General features: G+C 38.0%; 1 long non-coding RNA gene across 1 annotated transcript; it reads left to right on the forward strand.

The window, feature by feature from the left end:
• The first annotated feature begins 1,458 nt into the window (after nt 1-1,458).
• On the forward strand, nt 1,459-4,702 carry LOC144195693 (uncharacterized). Its single transcript, XR_013326143.1, has 2 exons — nt 1,459-1,681; nt 3,651-4,702. It is a non-coding gene; the product is annotated as an uncharacterized LOC144195693 (long non-coding RNA).
• Nucleotides 4,703-19,452: the final 14,750 nt, after the last annotated feature.

Genomic DNA, 19,452 nt, shown 5'->3' on the forward strand with positions numbered 1-19,452 from the left:
AGGCCAAATCCGATATAAATATAAAAAGATTTTTCAATGTAATTGACGTTTCATTATTTTTTAATTCGCAGAGTAATCAATCCTGCCTTAGTTTCTAACTTATTTAGCCAATAAATGGCAGACAGACAACCACTCACACTGCCACCAAGTGGGAATCGAGCCCAGATTTCCCACACCAGGTCAGGTGGGAGAACCACTGCACCATCGGGTGCCTGTTTGTGGGCTAAAATAATTCAAATAATGGAACAAATTTGACCAGTGAGGTCAATGAAACAATACTTTATTCAAGTTAGAATACAAAAAGAAAGCTGAAGATTTTTCTTTTTACTCTGGCGAGAAGGCTGTGACTTTCTCATGGGAACAAATATGAGGAATACAAAGCAAGCTGTGAAGGGAATAAACCCCGTCCCTGTACAGTAACTCACTTGAATTCCACAAGAATAGCTGTTGAAGCTGCTTTATTTTGAAGAGCATACAGCTTAAAATGAGCTTACAGTTGCAATTAAGAAAGTTTGAATCGATAAATGCATTTGTTTGTATTTTTTTGCTTAGCCCTAAAGATTCATCCATTCAACAGCTTATCCTCACAAGGGTGCTGGAGCCTATTCCAGCCAACTACTCGGACTACAGGTAACTGTACTAGTACTACAGTTACATATACCAGTACATGTACTTGTACTTCAAACACTTTTAGTTGCGTCTACTTAGACTACAAGTACATGTACTACTAGAATGGGTAATTGTAGAAAAGTATATGAAGCAGCACAGCAAAGCTACCCACACAATTTCTTTAAAAAATGCAGTTTGAGATCTAAATGCAGAATTGGTCTTACATATTGCCTTTAATGAAGTATGCTGCTCATTTCCTGATTTTAACCCTTTAACTAAAATGGACATTACAAGCTTAAACAATGTTATTGCAGAGAATTTGAACGGTGTGAATTAGTCAGGTTGGGCTGTGGAACTTTCCCATAACATTTATAGTAGTGTAGGAAGGATTTGTCCCGCCCAATCACATGGGCTCATTCATAAGATATAAAGATCAAAAACACAGTAGCGTGTCAACGGTGGACAGATTCCACCTCAAAGCAAACTTCATCCCTTGTAAAGACTACAGTAGAGGATTTATTCTTAATCTTTTAATGCCAACACATGTTTTGTGCGTGAGCAGGGCAGGTGAAGTGCGGTCAAGCAGTCAATGACAATGCAAAAATTAAATCAATATTTAATGGCATCCATTGACGACAATAGACGCCCAATCCATTTTGACTGATAAGACACTTACAAAACCTTTGACTGTGTTCCAACCTATCCAGCACAAGGATTTTGACCAATGAGGTTTCTGCAGAAAACAAAAAGCACCTGATCGCAATCCACTGATTACACTTGTAGGACACCAGATTAGTGAAAAGGTGTCCTTTTAATGGTTTAGAATGAAAACCCAAACCCATAGTTTGGACAACCGTGCTTTTAGACAAAGAGTAGCCATCATTTCATTTCTTGCCGCCAATGAAGGCCATTTTGTTTATCCTTATTCAAAACAAGATGAGCCTTGTGCTTGTACCTTCTGTTTTGAATAAAGGGATGAGATTGTGAATGTGTTTTGTGAATTCTGACGTCCCAATTTGTGTCATCCACCCCTCCCTTTACAGTTGGGATGTCCATGGAATCAGGACTTTCTGTAAGTGATTGCTTTTGCTATATATTTTTTTCAAAGTGTTACCTGTCCATATGATTTCCCATTGAGTTCACATGTTATCAACCTGTATGTTTGGTCAGTGCTGGTCGGCTCATTTTTGTTGTTATAGCCCACACCCTTCCTGTTTGGTTCGATTTTCTTATTTGATTTTTAAGTGTTTGTTATTTTCTGATAATCCTGCCATAGTCATGAAAGTTTTTGTTAGCGCACTCCACTGCCTGTCCTTATTTACATGCAAAATCAACATGGACGAACAACAAAGGGGAAAAAAACCTAACAAAACCAAGCCCTAACATCTCCAAATGTCATAAAAATAGACAAAAGAAAAGAAAGAGCAGAACGCTATTTGGGAATTGCCTTTCTCCTTGCAAGTAAAAATCCAAAAGGGGTGTTTTACCACTTCATTTGTGGATACTTTTATAAGGCTGTCATTAGTGATAAACTTGACAGGTGGACATCTTCATGCCTCAACATAGTGCTCTTTATTGACAATCTGTGGTGAACGGCAATCACAAGTCCAACAACAGGACACATCCAGGAGTTAAAACTCCTTTGCAACAATGTGGTCTTGATAGATTGTTTCATATCCAAAACTGAATATTTTTTAACATTTCAAGTTCATTTGGTCATCTCTGTTCTGGGCCTGCCAATCATGCTCAGCTGTCAGGTGACATTGGAACATGTAGCAACAAGACGTCTGAAATGCGGGCAATTAATTTGTTTTTTTTTTTTAAATAAGCGTGAGTCATTAGAAAAGCTACCAATGAAAATCTTGTTAAATGTCTCCTGATCTTTCATCGTTGGGGTAGTTAATGATGCAATACATACTTGGATTTTAGACAAGATACGAATGAAAAATATTCCAAATTTTTTCTTGATCTTGCAATGGTGCTTGATGATGAAATGCATGCTTTGAATTTTGAAAAAAATAAGTATTTTAATTTATAATATAGCAATATATTATGTTGTATTTATTCATTGAGTGGTTGAGTGGTTAGTGTGTCGGTCTCACAGTTCTTGGGTCCTGGGTTAAATTCCAGGCTGGTTTGTTTATATGGAGTTTGGATGTTCACCCTGGGCTTGAGTGGGTTTTCTCAGGCTACATCGGTTTCCTCTTGCATTCCAAAAACATTCATGGTAGGCTGTTTGAACATTCCCAATTGCCCCTAGATATGTGTGAATGGTTGTTTTTGTGCCCTGCAATTGGTCATCTGGGTTGTGCTCCATCACCCCCTATGGCCTTTGTGAGGACAAACAGTTCAGAAAATGAATGAATGAATATTGACTCATTGCCTTTGGACGACGATTGACGTCCACTCCATTTTCTTCTCTGTCAAATTGGGAATAGTGGAACTAATGTATACTAATAACCCTCTAATATGATACTAGGATAGTTATGTTCACATTTGTAATATAAAGAAAAGATTTTGATATTGTTATTTTCCATCCATGATACATTTTTGTGGCATCGGCTCAAGGCTCAGTATCCACAAATTCCCACAATTCAAGTGACTCGGACTCGTATAAAAAAAATGCGATTGCGACAACCCTAGTTTATTTTTTTTAAAGCAGGATAAAACATGTCCTTGAAAGATAAGTGTCATGAATTACAAAGATGCAAAAGAATAACAAAAAGTATGAGAAACACGCAAGAACAGCTGCCTGTTGCCTTTGAAGCAAGGCCCTTGATTAATTTGATGAAATACAGGAAGTTTTCATGAGGTCAAGCTCCAAACCAGAGAACTGATCTTTTAGACATAATGAGCTACAAGCGCTTTATGGTGGTAGCAATTAAAAGAAATGCTAGAACAGCTCTATTGGACGTATAAACCTGAGATACAAGCCATCTATGCCGCCAGTGAACTCAAATCAACTCCATCAATCACTTTCCCATCATTGTCTTTGTTTGGCATTCAAAACATACACGCCGTTTTCTATTACTTTCCCGCAGAGGAAGATCTCCAAATCAAACAAGAGATGTTTTGAGGAACTGATCTCTCTCAACCTTTCCATCCCGCTCACGTATGGGAACGGACCACCTGAGTCTTGACTCAATGTTCTAGGATTCTGTGGGAATGCAAGGCGGGGACCCAACAGACACAGTCCTGTCTTGGCTTGACGCAGATTACGTAACCAACGTCCACAGATGTCGGCATTCCCGCCTCAAATTACAGTGTCCCTGCTAAGTATACATCTCGTCACATGCAGGGGCAGTTCCTAGGTTTTTATTTATTTTTTTCTAAGTTGAGAGGCAATAAATGTCCTCTGGTGGTGACCTGGTGTTAAGCACGTGGGCCCAGATTTGCCCTTGGCTTTTGTGTTCTATGGAAATGAATGCGTGCCACATAATGGCGTGGTCGTGCAGCTTAGAAGAGATACAAGGACAAAAGAAATGAGTGGTGCACACCAACCGACAGTAACCTAACTTCCGCCTGGCGGGCAATTGGGCAATTGGAAGAATGAGTGATAAAACTGAAAGAAAGGAGAGGAGGATGGAAAGTAACAAAAAAAAAAAACAACAGAGGTGATTGGCTCTGAGCACACGGCCTGATTTTCGTCCATTGTGATTGGCTGAGAAATGTGGCCTCACCTTGACTAAGGGTTACTACAGTTCACTGGCAGAGATTTTCTTGAGTTACTCATGCGTGCTATTCAAATTATGGACTGGCCTGTCAGCATGTACTCCGTACATTCTGCACATTCCACATCACTCAGTCACTTCCCTCACGGTCGCATCACTGTTATTGATATATCTACGTGTGGTAATATTGTGTAGATTCCAGCGAGATTGCGGAAGATTAATTTCCGGAGTCTGGGATGATAACACGAACCTTCTCTGTTGTCCATTTCCTCTCACAGGAGGTTTTGTTTTGGTGCTCTCTAACCATTATTAAGCAATGTTGATGGAACTTTCAGGAATAATGATTCGTATATCAAGGTATGAACACGGTCGTGAACCTGTGCATTGTTAATTAATTTAAACTATAACTGATTCAAAACAGATGGATTTTGTTAGCATTTTTTGTTTTGCTATGAAATTACACATAGTCGCATTGGCTATGTTCTCACTGTAATGCCAGTTCATTTTTTGTTCTATTTTTGTGCAGCTTCTCATAATATCCAAATATAAGGAACTTGCAGAGTAAAGAAAACGTCATCGTAGGTTGCAGTGTTTAAGGAAGTAAATATGAGGCCTTCTGGAGGTCATTTGTTTGAGGGTTTTAGAGCTATTGAGTCCCATTTTTTAAAGGATTTTCAGGCTATTGAAACCCATTCTTGCCTGAGATGCTAATAAGATCTAACAAGAATTATTTTTAATAAGGGCCATAGACATTGATTAAGAAAATTATGTTATTAACCAGGGCTTTCCTCAATCTGAACACACACACTTGCCATAGACGTATCAATATCAATCATTATCAAGTGATCGGAGTCAGGTGATCTTGACACAGTTGATACATTATTATACTTGTATCTAATCTGTCCTTTGGTATCCCAATTTGATTCGATTAGAATAGATAACTTTATTCATCTCGTATTTGGGAAATTTCATTGTCACAGTAATAAGAGGGTGAGAATACAGACAGAGAAAAGACATTTGACATAAATAAATAGGTAATAAATAAGTCAATAAATTAATTAATTAAGAAATCAATAAATAAATAATATACATATTGCCGAATAAACAAATAAACGAATAAACAAAAACAAATAAAATAAATATTAGTAGATAAATACAATATATATTAATAAATAAATCTGTTTATAAATAAATATATAAATGAATACATAAATCAAAAAGCATTTTGCAAATGATCATTTCTGAAATAGAAAAATGCCTTGAAACATGCTTATTTCCCCTAGTTAATACATTGCGAGGTTTTAGATCGTTGGCAGATTTTCAAGAATTGATAATATAACCTTGCCTAAAATAATTGCCATATAAAAGATTCATCGATGCTTAACTGCTTTTGTTGACGGGATATCCTTCTGAGTTGCACTCGTGTAACATTCAAATAATTAGTCTAATTTAGTGTTCTATATAAAATTGATTGAGCCACTCAAACTTCACCCTGACCCCCTCCAACGTCTCTCCAGTCCACCCCCCCCCCCCCTTTGCCTCTAGGGGTGACCCTAATCCCTTTGCCGTGACCCTGCGCTCTCTTTGAATATTGGCCAATGAATGGGTGGCAGTGGGTCAAACAAAAGGCACTTTGTGTATCAGTGGTGGGAAAGCCATCATGATGAGTTACTTCCTGAGCTGGCTTCCATTTCATCACACCAACATTGAGTCCGAATCGCTGGTTGTTTTAAATCACTGACTGCCATTGACGCCAATAGCTGTCCCATATTTGCATTTCCGTCCGTTTGAGACCCGCAAGGCTATGTAAGGACAGCTGGGGAACACATGAGGATGCAGCTGCTCCCGCTATATGCCGTGCCAACACATACGCACGGATATGAGACCACTGGCACAACTCAAGTTGCTTTAGGCACACTTTGTCTGACCTTATTCTTTTTGACTTTTTTAGTGAAATGACATGGAGATAAAACTAGAATCTGTGTTGCCTTTTTCTCATGTGAGTATGAATTTTAAATATCTATAATGTAAACAAAATAATTTACTATAGCTCTTGACCAATTTTCGAATATGAAAGACACTTTAGATGCTCATTATATTTCTTCATTGACATTTTGTTTTTGTTTCAAGAATTTATGAGTAATTGACAAATAATATCAGCACTCTGCTTATAGATAAATGTCAATCAGAGGCTTTTTTAAAACTTCAACTCAAATGACTTTGCCTGACTTTTGAAATGAGATTTTTTTTGTCATTTGCCTAATCACAAAGGTCAGGGGGTGCTGGAGCCTAAACCAGCTAATCCAATGGGCAATTGGTGGCTTGTCAATCATAGGAAAACCCATGCAAGCCTGAGGAAAACATGCAATGTCCCAACAGGATCGAAACCTGGGTTCAAATCCAGCTCGGTCTGCCTGTGTGGAGTTTGCAGGTTCTCCCTGGGCCGGTGTGGTTTTCTCCGGGTACTACAGTTTCCTCCCACATTCCAAAGACATGCATGGTAGGCTGATTGGACACTCTAAATCAGTGTGAGCCTGAATGAAGGTTTGTATCCTTGTGTCCTGCGTTTGGCTGGCCTCCAATTCAGATGGGATAGGCTCCAGCACCCCTATGAAACTAGTGAGGATAAAGCGGTTGAGAAAATGAGATGGGAGTTTATCGTCAAAGGCAGGCAATGAGTTTGAATGTTTATTTATTTACAAAAGACCACATTTTAATTATATTGTCGCTATTCCCTCATATTCAGAAATGGCACCTTTTCCAACATGGGACAATGAGATAATTGGGATAACTGAAATGTGTACAAGTTTGTGTCTTCCGTGAACTGAATTGTGCTGAGAGCAGCAGTAACAAGTTGAGTTTGGCCGGCCCAACACACGTGGCATTATTTCTGTGCTTATATAATAAAGAAAATATGTGCAGCGGAAGGGAATGTTCTCATCACTTTGCGCAGAATCTGTCGCGGGACCAAAAACTTTGGCTTCAGAAGGAAGTTCCCAGCACTTTGTTAATGGGTTCAGCCATCTGCAAGACACACTCGAATCATCTGCTTCATCTGGGCGTCACGTCATTTTGGAAGCTTCCCCAACGATACAATAATTCAATGATGGGGATACATGCCTAATCCATTTGGACGGGTAAACCAATAATCGCTTGTATTACCTATTTATTTATGTTTAAAATGTCTTTTCCTGTGTCTGTATTCTCACCCTCTTGCTCCTGTGCCAGTGAAATTTCCCAAATAAAAGATGATTAAAATTATCTAATCTATTGTATTTTGCTACATGCAATATAATAGGTGAAATTTAAATGAAATAATCCAAATTATTACATAAAAAATAGTAATAAAAATGAATAAATTCAGAATCGCAATACAGACATTTTTGTAAAAGGCCTTTTAAAACAAGCACCATCTTGCCTTATGAAAAACTATTGTCTGATATTATAAAATCAATGTCACTTTCTAATTAAAATAAATAGTGAATAGACTTTTCTACCATATTCAAAAGTGTGAAGCTATATCTCACATTGTAAAAAAAAAAAAAAATTAAATTAAATCAGACATAGGAATTGTTGTCATCATTGACTTGACAAAAAGCCTAATTGTCATCATACCCAGCTGCGTATGACGAAATTGGTGCCTTCAGTTCATTTAAATGCTCTCTTTTTCCCCACCCTTATCACAGTTTTTTGATGTAGGCCAGAGGAAGAGAGCATGAGCTGGTTGAATCAAAGTCAAAGTGCCCGTGCCAATGCAAATTTACACACTGATTCACCCAAGCCACATCCCACCATTCCTCACCAATCAGATGTATGTCAGCTTTTACAAATCTGTGAATAAACTATAACTATTCACAATTGAAGAGTTCAGAAATTTGTATTCACCTGAAAAGGGAACTGATTTAAATACTATATATATATATATTTTTTTTTTGAGTAATTGGAGCAAACAACCAGCTTCTTTCATTTGGAAATGCCCAAAAATGAACATTTAGGAAGCCAAAGTTATCAAGGATTGCCCCCGAATCAACATTGATCTGGAATTGTATGTGAAGCAATAGGAAGTGACCCAAAACAACAAGGAGTGACCCAGAAATGAGCCAAAAATATAGGAAGTGAACAAAAATCTACACTAGGTTAAAAGTTAAAGTAATCCAATCCAATCTAATCCAATAAATGCTCCAAAACACAAAGTGACCTAGTTAACAGCAATTGGCTGGCCAACAGTCCATTTAGTACCAAGGATTCATCCTTATTAATCATATGGAAGCTTGCCCAATGCTTGCCCTAAGTTTGCCCAATGACCAAAAATAGTTACTAACCCAAGAAGAATTTCAACTCATTGGCATGGAACATTTGCTGCCAACCCTTCACCAGTTGGAATGAATTGGACATCTATATCCGTCAATAGCTCTTAAATATGATCATTTACTGCCAGCTTTTCCTATTTAAAATGAATTGGAAGGCCTCCACAAATACCAAAGTTCCGTTTACACTGCTTGAGTCAATGTTGGGTGCATACACAAACGATTGAGTGTAATGTTGATGGCCTGACAGAACACGGATACCAGAATGTCGTGCCTGCGTCATTTAATTGAAAAAAAAAAACAACAACAAAAAAACTGGAATGTCATTAAGTCTGCAATGTGAAGAAAACTGTACTACCTCTTATAGTTTATGTGTAATTAATGGTGAGAGGCCAGAATAAATATAATGGAAGGTTGTGGTGCCCAGAAGTATATTTAACTGCCTCCACAGAGTTTAAAGAAGAAGAAAAAAAGTATAGCTCCTTGACTAATTCAACACACGTGAGTGCCAAAATGCGTTTGTGCATTTAGGATACAATTACATCTATTTGAGGTATTCTGAGGGTCTACCATTGTTTAAGGTGTTATTGATGATTATTTTGATGAATCCCTGGGTAAGGGTTAGAGGAATTCATTTGTTCATTTTCCAAACCACTTATCCTCACAAGGGGGGTGCTGGAGCCCATCCCAGCCAACCATGTGCAAGGGGTTAAGGACACCCTGAATTGGAGGCCAGCCAATCGCATGGCATAAGGAGACAAAGGACAACCATTCACGCTCACTCTCATAGGGGCAATTTTGAGGGTTCACCCAGCCTAAATGCATGCTTTTTGGATTTTCCTGCTGACTGTGGTTGGCTGAGTTAGGCTCCAGCACCCCCTCTCCTGCAACCTTTGTGAGGATAAGTGGTATTTATTTTTTGCTTTATTATTTCTGTCATTTATAATCACAAAATAAAAGCTAGGGATGCAACTCATTTTTTTGTCATTTAAAATGTCTTATAATTTACATTAGCAATTGAAAATAAACACAAAACTATTCATATTTGCTTTTTCTTTTGATTATGTTCATTTTTAATTAAAAAAAAGGTGAAAACCCAAAATATTTCTATTGTTTAAGATTGACATTTGATTGGTCTTGACTTGTAAAGACAAGATTTACAGGCTTTGACACCTGTGCTTACTATAAATGATACATGTGAATATTAGAATCATCTCTAGTTGAATAAAAATAAATGAATTTAAAAAATTCGGAATGGATGAGTGTTCTTTTCACATGTTTTTTGTGTAAAGTGGAGGTGTTCATGTAATCATGGATACAAACAGATGTTTCTTTCCCCAAATGCCAGGTGTGAAAGGTGGAACAGGCTTTCCAAGGAACCAATAAAAACTACTTTGTAGTTTACTTCCAAAACACGGCTCATTTTTATGCCTTCCCAATACACATGGATTGGCCATCAATAACCGCCAAAAGGCAATGAAATAGTTAAATCAAAAACTTCATTCTCATTCATAATTAAACATTTTTTCTTTAGTATTGTAACATGTTTTTCCCCTTTTTAAAATGCCATGCCATGGATAGATGGTGCATGGGTCATGATCCTTTAAGAAGCCAACTGAACCGCACAGTGTTTTTTTTTCTTTCGAATTCCCTTATTGGACGTTTGAACTTCAAAACAAACAGACAACAGAGGCGCCTGAGTACAGAATAGATCGCGACACTCACACACTCTACACAAAGTTCCTCACTCATTGCCACGGGACCTTCTGAGATCCATCTCGGTTGAGATGTCACCCCGTTTCGGTGGGGAAAAAAAAGAAAGTCAAGACGTTTTTATGGTGCTGAGTTAGAAGGGACGAAAAGAAGAGGGATAAGATGAAGGAGGGCTCACTCAACCAGTTGCCTGCCAGGTGATTAGAAGAATTTCTTCCCACAGACGTCAAATGCGAATTATGCCTGGGCTGATTTTTCTCTTTCTCACACACATTCACGGAAATGGTCACTTCGTCGTAAGCATGACTGATTTGAGCCATTCTGATTCTTAATATCCTCGACTTGTCCGCATTCCTCTCAGCTCATTTTCTAACGCAAGGTTTCCTTAATGTCACTTGCCATGTCTTGACAGGAAATGAATAAAAACACAATCCAGGAATAATGTTGAAACTATCAAGACTGTTTTTGTTATCCAGACCATATTTTGATCTTTGTCTTTGACTGGGCTTACGGGAATACGTACACTTTTTACAGTTAAAACCAGTGTATGAACTTATCTTTAGATGATTGATAAATACTATAAATGAAGAAAAAAACAGTATACTAATTACATACTACCATTGTTTGTGTACACTATTATACTCGTATCTATGCTGTTCTTCCTACCTCCTGTCCTTTGGTATCTCCAAAAAAATATTAGATTAGATAACTTTATTCATCCCGTATTCAGGAAATTTCATTGTCACAGTCACAAGAGGGTGAGAATACAGACACAGGAAAATACATTTTTGACATAAATAAATAGGCAATAAATAAATAAATAAAAAAGAGAGTTGTCATATCGAGATAGCAATGCTACTTACATTAGGTAGCATATACTCAATCGTGTTTTTGACATAAAAACCTCCCAAAATTTGCGATACAAGGCTCACAATACAGTGGTACAACAGGAAATTCATCTAAAATATTACAATACAAATATGAGTAATCAAAGTTATTTTTTTTTACATTTTTACAAATCTTTAGTCTGCCTTACAAACGATGAGAATATTTTAGTGCAACAATTCAGTAAATAAATACAGCAACACTAGAGAGTTTGTCTTTACGCATCGCCTTTCATTATCAAATTCATTTTATACTAATTCAGAATAAATATACTATACCTCTGTTCTTTTCTTTGCCTCTTTATACATTTTCCTACAACCCTCCCAGTCAAAATAGAATGGTCATCTATGACTGTAAATGGAACTAAAAGAAGAGCATTCACAGCCACTCCTTCCAGTCTATCTACTGTTGTTTTTCTGTTTATTAGTTGTATCATAATGTATTTCTGACTTATCTGTTGATAATTGCTTTACCGACCTAAGTCTTGTATGGGAAATTGTATATATTATCTTGACGCAGGGGTAGGCAACTCATTCTAACCCACCAGCAGGGCAACTTTTCACCAATCTGGTGTTCTGCAGATGCAATGAGTGGGTCACAGTCAGGGGTTTCTTGTTTTCTGCAGGAACCTCATTGATTGTGCAGAATCAGTAAGAACAAAGACCAGGACCTACTGCGACACTTGATGACTGGTTTGCCCACCCCTGAGTGTACTGGCTGTTTTGTTGTCCGGTACGGCTCATAGTCGCCATGTGATATGCAACTAAACCTCGAGAAACCCTCGTCTGCTTAACACCCCAAATTCCACTCATTCTAGTAGGCTTTTCTAGTTGTTTTTTAAGGTTTCGTGCTAACACTGGCTGCTAGTGTCAACCGTTATAATCCTTTCAACCTTTTCTAAGACTAAAGTGTGGTGGTAGGATTATCATAAATCTGTACAGTAGCCAACAATAGGCCACTGTGTGTTCTTGTGTAAAAATGTATTATTTATCTAGATCTTTAAAACTTGTCATAATGAGCTGCCAGCATTTTTATTTTATTTTTTAGATTCTGCCAAATACTACTCAAACAACGTAATGTGAATCTCTAAACAGATGCAGACAGATACTGCAAATACAAGCTTGTGCTATAACAGTTTAAGTTGCTAGGCTTGCAAATGAATTTGGCAACAAATGCTGTCAAAAAAAAACCCAAAAAGGGGAAAAATTAAAATCCAGTTAACAGTACATGCTTCTACCCTTTACCGCACTGGAGTCGATTTCAACTCACCTACTTTATACTACTATTACTCCCAACCGGATGTATTCATCCTGCTATCACCTGAACCAAATTTCCAATGAAAACCTTTTCACATCGCAGGTACCGCCCCTTTCTCACCTTTCCCAAACATACCCTTGATGACCCACTGATAACTCCATGTCAAACCTGTTCCACAAGAGAAGAAAAGCAACACCCTATTCCCAAATGTCATTGGAGACACCACCAAATTGCCTCACATTGTTCGTCTCGCCGGTGTATATCAAAGCGTACATCACTCCTCCCGTTCTCTGCACAAATTGCCATGGTGTGTTGTTAAGAATTTCAACAGCGAACAAAGGCTGAGCCTGCCTGATTCAGTATACTAATCGAGCCAGAATAGTTAGAGATGAAAGTGTAAACCAGGGGTGTTCAAACTTTTTGCTTCAAAATCAACCTTTCAGGCAGTCAATCTCATGCGATCTACCTTTTTTTTCCCTCGGCTCTGACAGAGCTCAGCTGTTATGTATGTTGATATAGGTTACGATAAACTCTATTGCTAGGTTTATCAACATATTGGATTGGATAACTTTATTCATCCTGTATGTGGGAAATTTCATTGTCACAGTAGCAAGAGGGTGAGAATGCAAATATACAGGAAAGGCAGTTTAGACATAAATACGTAGATAATAAATTTTTTTTAAAAAAAATATATACACATATATATACATATATACACATACATACACATACATACACATACACAAACATACACATACATACACATACATACACATACATACACATACATACACATACATACACATACATACACATACATACACATACATACACATACATATACATACACATAGATGTACATGGATACATATATGGGAATGGAAAGGCAGTCTATTCCCGAATCGTGCACTCGCTAACTGCAGACATGCCAAATTCATAATATCATTGCTAAGGAAACTAACAGACTGAATCCAATCTTGTTGTCATACGATCTACCAGTAGCACTTTAGCAATCTACTGATAAATCCCAATCCATGTATCGAGCACCAATGGTTTATACATGATTTAAAATGGAATTAGTCACACATTTTCCTGCGGAATCGACAAAATACATTAGATTCCGCAATTTCAAGACAAAATACAAAAGAGCGTTTATGTATGCAAGATTGACAGTATTTGATACTGCTAAACTGTGGAAAGAATGTTAACCGTGGACACTGCCTACTAAGAGGTGTAAAACAAATAGAAGGTGCTGAATTGAAAAATACCGCGCTCGCTGTGTGCCATTTTACTGTAACTGTGGTTTGGAGCATGCCATGCCTTTAAAAAATAATCCCTTTGTTTCACAGACCCATGTGATGGACAGATGTGCATTTCAGTATTTTCCTCATCCTGGCATTATAATGTAAAAATTTAGGCAAAACAGAGTGAACGTAGTTCATGTTCAAAATGGATTCTTTGTCCTGTAACATCAATAGCTCAGAATCGTGAGTCTTCAAATCCAATCCACCTAGTTTAAATGAATGCCATTGTTGCGAATGTCAGGCCATGAATTAAACACATGAAAGAGAAACAAGTTGACGCAGCACTTCTATACTGGGATGTTACGCAGCTGCTGCACAGGACTGGTCATGCCTGTAAAGCAGAGATCACATCACACACATCACAAAGTTTCTTATGTCTACAAAATGAACGCTGTCCAGTCTGCTTACACTCTTGGTCAGCTATTACTGCCTGAAAGTCGATGCACAAAGACGGAAAAAAACATGACGAAACATGGCATGATATTTCCAATGACGTAGCCTCTTGTGTTAAATATTCATAGTTGTCCTAATGGGCACAAATACCAAATTTTTCCTAAACGTCAGAGTTGAAGACACAAAGAAAGCACAGAAAAAAATATGTTCTGCTTAGGTAAGGGGTCATGATCGTGTCACATAATATGGATGAAGCGTCACTTTGATTCTATTAATACCTTGTCACATTAGTCTCTGCCATTAGTGTTGGGTATCATTGCAAAAGATGCAAAGGTTCAAATGTAAGCTCACCTTGAAGGGTCTTCTTTTGAATAAGGTTTTTAGGGACGGATGAGGTGTCTGTTATCTTACAAATTCCATTCATATATCAGTACATTTTAAGGGAGGGTCGGCCATTGGATGGAAGCTTCAGTTGACATGATGGAAAGGGACATGACGCACTGCAACTCTACACCCCATTACCTGCAAAAGGAATCTATCTAAATAAAGATATTAGTAGTGGCTTGTCAATAGATGGCGCTAGGTTGGATACCTTTAAGAAAATACATAATCCCTTATGGCAAAGGCATATATTGGAAATGCTTGTGAAATATGTGTTTCTGTTTATAGAAATAAAAACAGTAATTAATGTTTTGCTAAGTCTACTTAACAATTCATGTAAAAAGAATATATTATCATTTTAATACTTTCATCTTTTTATTACATTCATATAGGAAAAAGGCCTCATTTTTAGCCCACTGGATTTTTTGAAAACATGTAATTTGTAACATGTAGTTTTCTCTGCTTATTTTGCCATGGGCAATATAACATGTCTACAAACTGTTTTAAATAAAATGAATTGGATACATTTGGAGCAAATAATTATTTCAAGAGCAATAAATAAATACAATAATATAAAACAAAAATATATAATCAATATAATAAATTAATTAAGAAAAAAAATACCGATAAAGTACTGGTCATACTGTACTAGTCATATTGTAGTGGTGCATACAAACCTGCAGATCCTACGAGCCATCATTTTGTATTTTCCGGCACCCTTTTCCCACAAATTCTCTTATCTGAGTCCCCCCATTCTCCTGCATGCTTGAACATCCTCACTGGCTTGTTGGTATTCACGCTGTACACCTCAATGGAATCTCTGTCTCGCATGAATCAATCACAGGGCCCCCATGAAAAACCGCATTACCTTCAGAGCTACTCCGTCTGGGTGCGATTCCGGGCATTGGGATGCCTAGAAACTGGGCCTTGCAATCGTTGCCAGTTTCCATGGTTTCCCCCCTAGAATCAAAGGGAGCTCCTTTCTGAGTCTAGTGTGTGTTTGCGAAGCTCGCGTGAAAAGATGGCTCTGTATCCTGGTGGTCTCAGGCTAACTGACAGGCGCATTACACTACAGGCCTGCTCGAGTTGTGCCCTGTGGAAGAGGAAATACAGGAGCGACATTTCTCAGTATTAGCTCGGCGCCATGCGTCGGTTCAGAGCTTGGGGTGAGGAGGTCAAAATTGGAGTTTGTGGGAGGAAGTAGACAAACCCGTGCGTACAAATTATAATTTATTTTTGACAGTGTTTGAGGTAAGCAAAATAGTGAATGATTAAATGTGTCTGGAAGCAATTAACCCTTTATAGGACAAGTGACAACCCGTATGGCGGCCAGCCAATCGCAGGGCAGAAGGAGACAATAATTCATACTCATCCTCATTCATAGGGGCTATTTAGAGTGTTCAATCAGCCTACCCTGCATGTTTTTGGGATGTAGGAATTCAACAAATCTCTATGTGAGACAAGAAAAAATTAGGCCTACAGGAGGTCATGCTTTCAGAATAACATTTTGGAGTTGTAATATTACAAGAAAAATGTCCAAATCACCAGGTTAAACTGTTATACTGCTTATTTGTATATTACATTACATCATTACCTTATTAACTTGTTTGTTTTGAAACGCTTTGACCTTTGGCAACGTAATGTCTGTGTAAATACAAAACCGCTCTAGCCGACGGGCATAGCGTTTTCATGGGGCAGTTTAACTTCAGTATGAATAGCATATTGGGTCATGAAAGCCACATATTATAATATTTTCCTATTATAATTTCTTAATGAAAAGTTCTGATGGTGTAAAAAAATATTCATTCATTATCCTCACAAGGATCACGGAGGTGCTGGAGCTTATCCCAAACATCTATGTGCAGTAGCCAAGGAACACACCGAATTGGTTTCCAGCCAATCACACTTGACATTGAGAAGAACACACAAACACTCATATATATACTTACAGACAATTTGGACTGGCCAATCAGCGAACCACACACGTTTGTTGGGATGTGGGAAGAAGCTGAAAGACCCGATGATAACCCATGTAACCAAAGGGGGGAACTCACCAGGGATTGAAACCTCAATCCAAGAACTGCTAACTCTACAATCACTGTACCGTTTGTTCATAAATGAATACAATGTTAATAAAACTGGGAAGAGGGCTTGCAAAGAATGCTCATTGTGATGCCAGCTTCTCCTTTTCATAATGAGTTGGCGATCTAATGCTGTCAGTGCCAGCCAATGAGTTAAATGAGTGTCCTGTTGTAAAAATTACAGTCTCACTAAGGGTTTAAAGTTTTAAGACTGAAGAGACCACACAAGGACTGGGAGATGGCCTGATCAGAATGAAAAACAATGCTTCCTGTTATGTGAGTCTAGACAAGTCAACTTCTTATGTTCATATATGAGTCATTTCTTTGCTATTGGTGGCACCCATTTTTCTTAATCTTAAGGATCTAATATACACCTTTCTTGGAAGCTTCTGCCCAACGCCCACGCTGAGTCATGACTAGGAGTGGAGGAGAACACAACTACAATACTGAAGGATTTCCCTATGAATGTGAGGTTGAACAATTTATAAAATTCTTTTATCCCGAGTTTGGCTCACGAACAGACCTTTTTTGGCGTCTAGACTAAGATGACAGCAACAACTGTAAAATATAGTCTAGAGATTATTAAGAAGCTCAACACTGGTGTTGAGTTTTACAACCCTACATTTAGGGAGGCCTGGTTGACTCCAGAGTAAACCTTTTAGACAACTGCATGATTTCATCTGAAATGTAATGAAGGCATGAAGTACTGTTTCATAGCACTATACGGTGAAATGGATGATCTATCATACACAGAACAGTCCAAAGAACCACTATGCTCTGTATTGGCAGGCTCTAACTGCCATTAATAATCTTTCAGGTCATATTTTCATTGTCTACATTGAAAGATGGCAATTTCCAAGCAGTAAGATAGAGTCCCCAATCAGAAACTGTCTTCCAATCCAAAAGCAACGGGAGGCTACGTTCTAAATTACCAAAGGTGAGCCTGACAATACAAGCAAATACAAGCCAGGGGGCAATTAACTTGTCCACACATGCTCAAAGATTCCTCAAGTGGCAGAGTGGTAGAGGGTGAAACCCATCTTACGAGAAATGATTTTTAGAGCCCATATAGACCTAAGAATATGAGCCCAAAGAAACGGGATGCCATGTTGTTGCATCGAATTATGTCTACATGAGTGCAGGTACCCAGGATTCACTCCCTTTGGAAATAGTACTGGAGCTCTGGTCCTTAACCAGGAGGCTTATGGGTAATGGTCAAGGGTATTGGTGTCAAGTTATTTACTTTGAGGAACACTGGGATGCAAACAACACCCCTTTAGAAAAAGTCAGAATATCTATGTCTCTGATATTGAAGTACCACATTGCTGCAGAAAAGTTGCATGACCATATGTATCATATTTGTTACATAAACTTTGAGTAGTGGGGTATTCTTTCCTTGATAAAAACTGATGTGTCATAAAAATATGATACAAATGTAAGCAAATTTATATTTGAAATGTAGTCTTTTTGTTCCGAGGGACAGTTATCGAATTTTAATTTACTGTCAATTATTTAGAGGTTTGAGCTTCAAATGGATAAAGCAGAAGATATCGTTTATGTATGACTGCTTAAAATAAAACAGAACTGAAAGGTCACTGCGAACCCTCCCGGTCGAAAAGAGCCAATGAGTTTGCTATAGATGTTTAACGAAGAAGAATTAGTCAGTTCTTATTATTTAGAATTTTTCATGAAATTATTTCTGACTCTGCTTGTCCTGTCTCTTGCCGACAAACAACTACATATGACAAGAGTGTTTACAAATAACGATGACACATAATAAAATGTTATACCACAGAACAGTTGACAGATGGGGATTTTTTCCACAGCGGCATCCAGTACAAGCAGCCTTTCCAGTGAGCAATCAAAAGTCCTCAAAAGATTCAAAAAAAGTCATGTTTAAGTGCAAGTAGGCCAGGAGTTCCCGTCAGAAACTCATTTACACCACTACCACCCCCCATGATTATTATTCTTCACTTCACAACTAACTGGATTCTTTCATCGAGGCCACTTTTTTCCACCATTCCGAGTTTCAAGGGCTACCCGCGTACAATACTAACACACAATGTAGGTTTATTCCCTAGTTATTTTCTTAGCACCACTGTGAATACAATAATTCCGCTCAGGATCATATCATTCCTAAACAAGCACGGGGCAACTGTTGTTAAATCATACCACTGAATTGAAAAGGGGCTGACTGGGCTTTTAGGCTGTCAAGCTAAAACCTGAGTTTGCACTATATATATATATACATAGCAACTTCATTTCTATTGTGGCATTTGAAAAAAGCACCTGGGACTCCCCACATCGTGGCAGATGGAGGCGCAACCACACACCCACTCAGGTTTGGAGGCTTCGTTCCAAGGGGCCAAACATAACAATAACCTTTGGATCGGTAAGGCATTTGGTAAATTTGCACAGAAAGGTTCCATGTTACAAGGCCAATGAAAGCATACAAGAACCACATTATGAATGTTGGAAGTTAAAGATAGTCTTTTGTAAATGTAATATGAGGGGTCAAAGAAATGTGACCCTGTCATACACAGACTTTTTGAATGACAGCTTGCCCGCATGTGCTCAACAAAGATACCGTGCAAAAGTGTGTGATCCTGATTGTGAAGTCGGAACTCTTTCTCCCTTTATCGGGCACTCATTGACTGTCATTGATGGTGCCAGGGGCCTAATTTATCTTGACTGGGAAAGCTGTCAGTGATTGTGGTTCAATGACATCTGAAGAGCTAACAGTAGAAAATGCAAATGTTTACAGTTTTATTTCTTTTTAATTTAAAAAAAAAAATCTAATTAAATTATGAAAAGGTAAAAAAAGTTTAACAATTTAGAAAGAGTTAATTGA

Source organism: Stigmatopora nigra, chromosome 4 (assembly GCF_051989575.1).
Source record: "Stigmatopora nigra isolate UIUO_SnigA chromosome 4, RoL_Snig_1.1, whole genome shotgun sequence".
Taxonomy (NCBI): domain Eukaryota; kingdom Metazoa; phylum Chordata; class Actinopteri; order Syngnathiformes; family Syngnathidae; genus Stigmatopora; species Stigmatopora nigra.